Consider the following 10,812-nt stretch of genomic DNA (forward strand, 5'->3'; position numbering starts at 1 on the left):
TAATAAGAAACACATACATAATACACTTTTTTTTTTAAATCACCTTTATTTAACTAGGTAGGCCAGTTGAGAACAAGTTCTCATTTACAACTGTGACCTGGCCAAGATAAAGCAAAGCAGTGCGACAAAAACAACAACACTATGACCACTGCCATAGTACACTGTATGCGCCCTTCCATAAGTGTGAGTTCATATAGCCTATAGCAGGGTGTCTGCAATCTTTTTCATATGAGTGACAATTTATAATTGATCTTACAATTTCTAAAAATCTGCGTGCTAGTTATGATTTTTATATAAGCATTGTAGGCTAGCTACTCAGGTGTGCCCAGAAAATGTCTAACTGTCCACAAACAGAAAAGCCGAATTCTAGCTGCATTTCAGACAGAGATGCTGTCCATTCAGCCACACCCCACGGGACTCCAACCTGTACCGAGGCGCTGTCCTTCAGCAGCGCGGCCTTACGCCTCGATCACACCAATAGTTTTTTTGCAAAATGTTACGCAGCGTCATCTGGATATGTGGAAAACAAAAGTTCAACATTCAACTTCTGCTTCCATTTCCGTCAAGCCATCTATGCATACAGTTTGACTTATACATTCGATAAATCCAACATTTGCACCACACAGAACGCATTGTAACTAACTCTGCAACGCAATGCTGCAAGGCAAAAGCAGCGTCCCATTGGAAATTAATGTACTTCTGGTCTACCATAATGCAATGATGCTGTCGGTGTAATCGTGGTGTTATTGTGCAGATTTTTCTTCATTCTTTGCTTGAGTTTGTTTGTCTTTATGCTTCCTTGTCAATTGTATACCTAAGTCATTGCTTTTATGTATGCCTTTTATTTCAATGCATGTGTAGAATTTCTGGCATAGTTTGCATTCGCAGTCAGCTGTTTTATGCTACGGTTAATTTCACATTGATGTTCCTATTTGAAGTCAGCCTTGATGTGGTGTGTCATGACTGTCCTGTTCGGGTCAGGTTACCGTGGATCACAGTTCTACAGAGACATCTCTCACCCCCGCAGAGGGGAGAGGGATCAATGTGGAGGCGGGCGGAGGGGGGGGGGGTTTATGACACCTCACGCCCATAGTAAATCTTAAGGCAGCAAACAATTCATTTGTCCTCTCAGTGTGGAGGATTGGAATGTATGGTGTGTCTATGGAGAAACTACCTCAGAACGGTAACATGCAATAAATGGACTTTGTATTACCTTTGCTGATCTTCGTCAGAATGCACTCCCAGGACTGCTACTTCCGCAAGAAATGTTGTTTTTGTTCCAAATAATCCATAGTTATGTCCAAATACCTCCGTTTTGTTCGTGCGTTCAGGTCACTATCCAAAGAGTAACGCGTGAGTGCAATTCGAGACAAAAAAATTCTAAATGTACCTTTACCGTACTTAGAAGCATGTCAAACGCTGTTTAAAATCATTTTTTATGGTCTTTTTCTCGTAAAATAGCGATAATATTCCAACCGGACAATAGTGTTTTCATTCAAAGAGGAAAAGAAAAAACAGCATGGTCGCGGGCCGCGCATCTCCAATCTCTTTGTCACCAGGCAGACCACTAACAATCTGAGCTACCATACTCTGCCCAGAGATAGGAGATGCCTCAATCCGCTTTCTGAAGGCTTTAGAGAGCCAATGGAAGCCATAGAAAGTGCAACGTAACCCCAGAGATACTGTAGTTTCGAAAGGGACTAGAAAGAAGAACTACAAATTCTCAGACAGGCCACTTCCTGCTTGGAATTTTCTCAGGTTTTTGCCTGCCATATGAGTTCTGTTATACTCACAGACAACATTCAAACAGTTTTAGAAACTTCAGAGTGTTTTCTATCCAAATCTTCTAATAATATGCATATTCTCATTTCTGGGAAAGAGTAGTAACCAGTTTAAATCGGGTACGTTTTTTATCTGGACGTGAAAATACTGCCCCCTAGCCCAGACAGGTTAAAGCTTGGTCACAAATGGGTCTTCCAAATGGACAATGACCCCAAAGCATACTTCCAAAGTTGTGGCAAAATGGCTTAAGGACAACAAAGTCAACGTATTTGAGTGGCCATCAAAGCCCTGAACTCAATCGTTTTGAAAATTTGTGAGCAGAACTGAAAATGTGGGAGCAAGGAGGCCTACAAACCTGACTCAGTTCCAACAGCTCTGTCAGGAGGAATGGGCCAAAATTCACCCAACTTATTGTGGGAAGCTTGTGGAAGGCTACCCAAAAAGTTTCACCAAAAATAATGTCACGACTTCCGCCGAAGTTGGTTTCTCTCCTTGTTCGGGCGGCATTCGGCGGTCGACGTCGCCGGCTTTGTAGCCGCCGCCGATCCATTTTTCATTTTCCATTTTTTCTGTCTTTGTCTTTCACACCTGGCTTCACTCAACAAATTACTTGTTTATTATTTAACCCTCTGTTCCCCATGTTGTGTTTGTGAGTGATTGTTTATTGTAATTCGGTTCGTCTTTGTGGGCTCGTGATGTTACTTTGTAAATTTGTATTTTTGAGTAAAGTACGTTGATTACTCAATTCTGCCTTCCTGCGCCTGACTCTCTACACCAGCTACACACAGGACCCTTACAGTTAAACAATTTAAAGACAATGCTACCAAATACTAATTGAGTGTATGTAAACTTCTGACCCACTGGGAATGTGATGAAAGAAATAAAAGCTGAAATATATAATTCTCTCTACTATTATTCTGACATTTCACGTTCTTAAAATAAAGTGGTGATCCTAACTGACCTAAGACAGGGAATTCTTACTAGGATCAAATGTCAGGAATTGTGAAAAACGGAGTTTAAATGTATTTGGCTCAGGTGTATGTAAACTTCCAACTTAAACTGTAGATACGCCCCAGAGAACTTGCCATAAAGACAGAAATGCCCCTTTGTGACCATGGGGTATAAAACTTGTGAGTTAAGATTTTACGTACAGACTAAAACGGACCACAGCTGCAGCATGGTCTAAGATAGTCATGACCCCACAAACACAACACCAGGAAGAGGACAAAAGAAACTCGTAACAATCAAGGCTACGATTGAGTACTAGATCTACGAAGGTGAATTCAAGAAGGACCAATGGCTATAAATCCCCATCTTGTGTAACATGTGTCATATTATGTTGGTCCGCTAGGGACCTGTTTCATTGTACTAAGTTCTAATCAATAGCCTGGACTGTGTGTTTGTGTATTTTATATTTAGCTTGTTAGTAAATAAATAATCAACTCAATTGGTGTGGTATGGAATGATTTAGTGAGATCCGGGTTTGTGCAGATTTACGAATTATGCAACGTTCAGGATGAGACTGTAGAGGAAATTAATGAATTAGTGACTGCTGTAAAATCAATATTGTGATTTTTTGGGGGTTAATTTGGGAAAACAGAAACTCATTAAACAAACTTTTCCCATGGTGCCCCAGGTTACTGAGTTAATGTTTACATGATTAATTTAATCACGTAATTACAAACATAGTTAATTATTTGATAAACAGCAGTCATCACATTAATGATACAACGTTACGACATATTTGATGCCCCGTGTGAGGAATCTAAGATAAAACTAGGCCTCATTCTTAAAATCATTTCATAGCAATTGTGTAGCAAGATACATATACACCAATAATAGCTATAGGCATGATTATTGTTGAGAGGGGTGTGTGTGTTTTTTCCTTTTCACCCAGATACTGGTAGAGGGAGAACAACTCATTTGTTGTATATCTGACGAAAGTCAGTTTGTAAGGGATTTAACGAATACTACGAGCCAGGCCATATGAACCGGCCGATGTTTAGGTATTCAAAAGGAATAGATGCATTGGGCTACAACGTAGTGTTATTTCTGTCTATCTGTCTATCGGTCATAAGTAATTTCTAGAGCAGAGGACATATGAGCCGGCCTTTACGGAAATTTGAGTAGATATATTCGTTTGACCGAAGTGAAGTCATTATCTCTCTACCGCTCACGTTTTGAGAATGTGAAGAGCTCAAGGTGGTTATTTATTTTATGTTTCCGGAAACAATGCTAGCATAGAAATCCAACCTACGTCGAAAAGGTTGAACTTGAAACATCACTTAGTAAACCCGTTCTCTTGTTGGAGGGGACTTTTGTTGTGCTAGAAAGTAAGATTCCGCACAAGTGAAGCTAAGTATTGCAGTAAATGCTGAGCTAACAAGGGGGAGCAGCCATTTTTGTTTTCCCCTTTGTTCAAAGGGAAATCCCGCACCGTCAGGGAATCCCATGAGATTTCAGCTTGTGCTATCAGTGACCTCTGGTGGTGAAGAATCACCAGGTATTGTTTTTAAATAATTCAGGTTACACTGTATGGTATCCAACCAATCTCAACTGATTGGATATCATTGTCTCGTTCAATTTAATAAATATGTTAAATTGCCATACAACATTTTTAGGTTGTTTATTGGGATAATACACAAACTGATTATTAGCCCAACTCCCAAATTACTGATCATTGACGTTTATAAACCAATTTAAATCGTGTTTGTAGCTTCCAACTCAATACCCAAACTTTACATAAATTGAAATAACTGATAATCATAATAATGAGCAAGCTGTCATAAGGGTTGCCACCCATTCCCCCGCTAATAAGTGAACCCTCACCCATGGAAAGACTGATCGTTGACCTCAGCAGTGCTGCAAATTCTAACTATGCTGAGGGGCTGAGAATGTTACATTTCGATGCCATGAGCAAAACAAATTCAGAAATTGCGACAGACGCTCTCCAAAATAAACCATCAGGCACAGGCCTTGTGAAGGTTCTCTCTAGTTTTGCCCTAAACTATTCCCACCAGCAGAGATGGACAGTGGCCCAATACCTCAGTGCCCAGCAGAGCCATGACCAGAAAGCTGTGGAGTTCAAGGGACAGGTGGAGAGAACCAGGAAGTTGCCGATAAAAGCCGACAAAGACAAGCTACTGCTAGCCGAGGAACTGCCTTTGAGAACAGATCAGTTGAAAGATCTGGCTGACACTTATGACAAAGAGCACAAACAAACATTTGGCCAAGTCTGTATTCTACAGGAACAACTCGTTGTAGCCAAAAATAAATACGATAAAATCCACACAAAACTAGATGAATCTGATGAGCTAGCTAAAAACAGGTGCCCTGCAAACAGTTTTGAATGAAACCACTCAAAGCAATAATGTTCTATTCCAAAAGCTGCAGACCAAAGACGATCAGTTAATGAAGACAATGACCAAGTTGGATGACAAAACAGCAGAACTCCTTGAAGTCGCTGATTTACTGAAGGATGAGAAACACCAGGTGAGAAAGTTGGAAAAAGTGACCTCTAAGCAAAAGGAGGACATTTCATCACTGGATCTCTCGCTTCACACTCAAGACCTCTCCCTGCAAACCATGACAGATAAGTATGAGGCCGAATGGAGCAAGTGCGACACCTATGTGTCTAAGATAATCACCCTCAACTGCCAGGTGGACTCTGCGATGCAGAAGAATACCACCCTTACTTATCATCTGGAGGAACTCCAGAACAGTAGCGCGCTATCGCGGGACTACCGAACCAACCAACCTAGCTCACAACCAAAGCTCAGGGAATGAGGGAATGTGGATGACAGGAGATTTCAGACTTCACCTCTCTTAGGGGTCCCTCAGTCTCTTCCTCTTGGCCATTCGGCCAACAGTGACATGGTGCCTTCCCGCCAACACAACTAAAGCTTGGCTTTTCCTCTTGGCCTTTCGGCCCCCAAGTCCCCACAGGAGGGTGCAGATGCTCCCTGCGCACTTGGCGAGGAACGTCTTGACAAAATCGTCAAAAGCTTCCGCATTTTTGACCCTGTCCCAGGTAAGTCAAACGGCACCGAGACGTTCTTAGCAGACACTGAGGACGCCTTGGATGGCTACCCAAATGCTACGAATGCCGACAGGCTCTACCTGTTAAAGTGAACGTCCAACAGACAAGTGACAAGGTTCATCCATCTACAAGAGAAACACGTGCAAAACGACTATGCTAAACTTGCCACGGTTTTGAAAATAGAATTCAGCGGTTCTGCTACTAGCAAACATGACAGTTCGTTGGCTAACAATATCAAACAAGCTCGAAATGAACACCCACAAGCTTACAAGCACCCATAGGCTTTGTTCAGCTTATTTTGGCATGCTCACTGAAACAGGAATGGAAGAGCTATTACCATTCAAACAACTGTTTCTGTCAAACATGTCTCCTAACTTCATTAACTACTTGGGCCCTACTGCCCACGTTGGTTTGCCGATCTCGACACTCCGAGAGCTTGCGAGCACAGCTTTTGAAGCATCGAAAGCAAGCCAGGCTAAGAGCCCGGATAGCTCGGTTTTCGAGCTTGGGCGGGAACAATCACTCCAATTGGAAGGTGCGGCATCAGGGACAGGCACGGTAAAAGATGACGCACAAAGGGGGTGGCTACCAAGTAACCACCACACTGATAACCACCGCAGTAAAGATAGCTATGATGAACGTCCCCAACCTAACAGGTCCTGTAGAGATCAACCTGGCTACTACGTCCCTGCACCTAACCCTCACAAAGGGTCAGGACACAAGGGTAACAAGCACAACAAGAGCAACAAAGTGTTCAACAATGATCTAAATGTTAACCGAAACAATATAGAAGCCCTGATAAGAGATGTACTGCAGCGGATGAAATTTGAAAAAGAGGAAAGGATAAGTCATCATGACTAGGTGTACAATTGCCGGAGACCGAGTCCGCCAAAATTCACACCATTTGCGAGGACGTCAACATTCCCATTACCCCCACCCTCACTCAAATCCCTGTCCAGGGACCGCTCATTCTAGACACAAGCCCTCAGGTTTTGTCTACAGACTTTGATACAGATGTGGAGACGCATAAGATAAGCAGTGTTGCAACAGATGATTCCTCTCCCATTCTGATAGAGGACCCACTGGGTCACATAGGCAGGTTATCTGTCTTGATAATCGACACAGATAACAAACCGATCTGTTCTTCCAACCCACTCCACTTTGTTGGGGATATGACGAGAAAAAACAACTAGAACAGGCCATACCTTAAGAAATCTTGGAGGACCGTTTGACCTGTGATGCTCTGATAGATTCTGGTTCAACGATTTCCCTCATATCTGAAACTTTGCTGTATGAACTCAAAAGGGCAGTGGACCCAGCAAAACATTGGTTAAAAACGTAACGTTGCAACACAAAACTTTGAGGTTTCACTCAAGCTACCTCGCCTCTAACCAAGCGTCTCCTACTTAACTCAACTTTGAAAGGGTCACTGATCCACCCTGTGTACTGACTAGCATTGACACCGAACGGATGCTGATTGGGATATATTTAATTGACCGTTTGGTACCACTGATGGATTGGAGAACCAACTAAGTCTGGTCACAAATAACTATGCCAACTCCGTTGACTTCAATTCATTCTTCAAAGGCTACATGCCATACATTGTGCAAAGATGTGGGTTCGACGTCAGCAACTGACGCAACCCCGGTGAACTTGGTTATGAGGCTGCCATTGGTGGCGAATTACAAGGTGACAAGTTCAACTCAGAACTTAACCTCTTGGCGTTCCCCTAGGATAGGGGGCGCTACAGCGATTTTTGAAAAAAATTTGTGCCCATTTTAAACGGCCTACTACTCAAACTCTGAAGCTAGGATATGCATATAATTAATACTTGTGGATAGTATTAATTAATACAATATAATATAATATATTGTATTAATATTAATACAATATAATACATATAATTAATACTTGTGGAAACACCCTAAAGTTTCTAAAACTGTTTGAATGGTGTCTGTGAGTATAACAGAACTCATATGGCAGTCAAAACCCCGAGACAGATGGAAACAGGAAGTGGAATTCTGAATTGCGAACTCAACTTCATCACGCTGCCTATTAATCACACCATGAGCTATGGTTCATTGAGCACTTCCTATTGCTTCCACTAGATGTCCCCAGTCTTTACAAAGTGATTTGAGACTCCTACTGTGAAAACTGAATGAATGAGACTCAGTGGAACGTGGTCACACGAAGAGGGCCATCACCATTATGACGCCGGCGCCCCTGGTTACCCTCCCCTTTCGAAATGTTTTGAAACACAATGCAATCGTCCCCCTCGAATCTTATTGGCTCTCTTGTTGAAAAACGCCCTGAAGATTTATGTTATACAAGGTTTGACATGTTTGAACGAACCTAAATGGGAAAAAAATGCATTTTCTCGAAATGGCTGCCCCGCGGCCGACGGATCATTTGGATCAGCCTTCAGACGCGCTAACAAGAACAAGCTCTTGGAACATAATGGAGTAATTTTTTCGAACGAAAATACATTTGTTGTGGACCTGGGATTCCTGGAAGTGCTTTCTGATGAAGACAACCAAAGGTAAGGGATTATTGACAATAGTATACAAGACTAGATGTGATATGCGATTGTTCCAAGATGGCGCTGACCTGTAACGTTAGCCTATTTTTCAGAGTATCGCATCCCCTTTCATCGCAAAGTATGATTACCCAGTAAAGTTAATTTTAAATCTGGCATTACAGGTGCTTTCAAGAGATATTCCTCTATAAATCTTAGAATGACAATATTACATTTTTAAAATGTTTTCGAATAGTAATTTAGTAAATTGTAGCTCTGTTTCATCGGATGCATTTGAGGGAAAATAGTTAGTCAACGTTACGCACCGATGTAAAATGCTGTTTTGATATATAAATATGAACTTTATCGAACAAAAGAATGCATGTGTTGTGTAACATGATGTCCTAGGTGTGTCATCTGATGAAGATTGTCAAAGGTTAGTGCTGCATTTAGCTGTTTTTTGGTTATTTGTGATGCATGTGGTTGGTCGGAAAATGGCTACTTTTACGATATACTCCTCTAACATAATCTAATGTTTTGCTTTTGCTGTAAAGCCTTTTTGAAATCGGACAACGTGGTTCGATTCAGGAGAGGTGTATCTATAAAACGATATAATTTGGAAAAAAAATGAAAAAAAAAATTATACAATTTTGTTATGCTAATAGCGATATGATTTTTCACTGGATATCCATCCTGCATACGGGACGGAGGCCGCACAGGGGTTAACCAAACATGAGGTTTTCCTGTGTGGCTTGGGTGATTCACCAGCCGACACATATCGCCCTCTCTGATGTGGGAGCGGACATTTTGGTAATATTGGTTGTTAAACTCGATATCATACTCCAAGTTCTTTGGTGCAGCCAGACCAACATGCCTTGTCTTTCGACCCGGTGCGAATGGCATCCGGGCAGACTATTCCTGAAGCTTGCAAGGTGATAACTGAGTCTGCCATGGTGATTCCGGTAAGAACCACAGAGGTTTCTATAAGACTGAAACTGGCGCCTGACTACCGGATGGAAGGCCCCACTGCGTTCTTCCAACCCTCTCCGTGACTATTCGACTTGGGGCTAACTATTAATGGTAACCCGCTGTTGGAACTAAACAGTAGATCCACTTACCTCCTGGTACAGAATTTGACTCAAGTGGATATTCCCATTCCTCGGCACACTCAGCTAGGAGCATTGATTGATTACTCCTTCCATGATTTTGAACTTGTTCCCATGATTGGACCTCTTCCGTCCTCCCTAGACCTATGTGGCGAGGGAGGTACGCTTTTTACTTGTCCGTCAAAAACAATCGCAATAACTCCCTTATTGCCACTTGACGACACATCGACGTTCAGGCTGGATGTCGATTCTGACAACAACCTGTTAATATACTCCATCGTCACGGAGGACGATACCGCATCTCCACCTGCATGTGAGGTACACTCTTGTGAGGTAACAGCCGTTGATTCCCCCACCATTGACATTCCGTCACCACCTGATGAAGACATGTACGATGTCGCCGAACCATATCCTGGTTTCCATACACAGGTACTACAACTACTGTCGGAGGCTGATGCACTTGTCAATGACACTGAACGACATCAGTTAAGGGAATTGTTTAACAAACACAGTGAGATCTGGTCGACAGACTTGCTGGATTGCGGTGTTTGGTGTATTCATGTGGTGCATATTCCTACGCCACCTGGAGCAGCTCCTATGTTTGCGAGACAATACAAAATTCCGCTTGCAGCGTATGCAGTGGTACAAGAGATTATCGACTCCCTATTAACTAAACAGATAATCAGGGAATGTAACAGCACGTACAGCGCTCCTGTGTGGCCCGTTTTGAGGGTAAATGGTGTCTTACCCTTGACTATAAACAACACAACAAGCTGGTTCCATTGTCTCGTTGACCAATGACACAGCTCAACCAAGAGTTGCCAAAGGTGGCAAACACCAAGTACTTCTCCACCGTCAACATGGCGAATGGCTTCTGGATCATGACAGTCAACCCTCGTGACCAACACAAGTTGGCTTTCTCTTTCTCGAAAAAGCTCTTCTCATTCAATCGTTGCCCGTTCGGGTATGTGAACTCCCCCCCAAAGTTAAACATCTTCCTGTACTAGGCAATGCCAGACGCAGCCTCCAGGGGGGAAGATAATCTAGGTGGATGACGTTCTCATGAGAAGTGAGACTTGGTCACATCACAACCTTGACTTTGGCCCCTGGCTGTTGAACCATATACTGTAGAAGGCTCTCAACGAGATGGACCACGTTCTTACCCAACTCGGGGTGGCAGGGGCTAAGTTGACCATCATGAAAGGACAATGGTGCAGGACCAAGGTAAACTATGTTGGGCTTCTGATGGGTGCTGAGGGCATCTTGCCACAGTCCAATAGAATCCAAGCAGTCCGCAACATCAAAACACCTACAAACCTTCATGAGGTGCGCAGTTTCTTGGGAGTATGTAAAACTACGCCGACTTGTCA

Source organism: Salmo trutta, chromosome 6 (genome assembly GCF_901001165.1).
Source record: "Salmo trutta chromosome 6, fSalTru1.1, whole genome shotgun sequence".
In the NCBI taxonomy this organism is placed as follows: Eukaryota; Metazoa; Chordata; class Actinopteri; order Salmoniformes; family Salmonidae; genus Salmo; species Salmo trutta.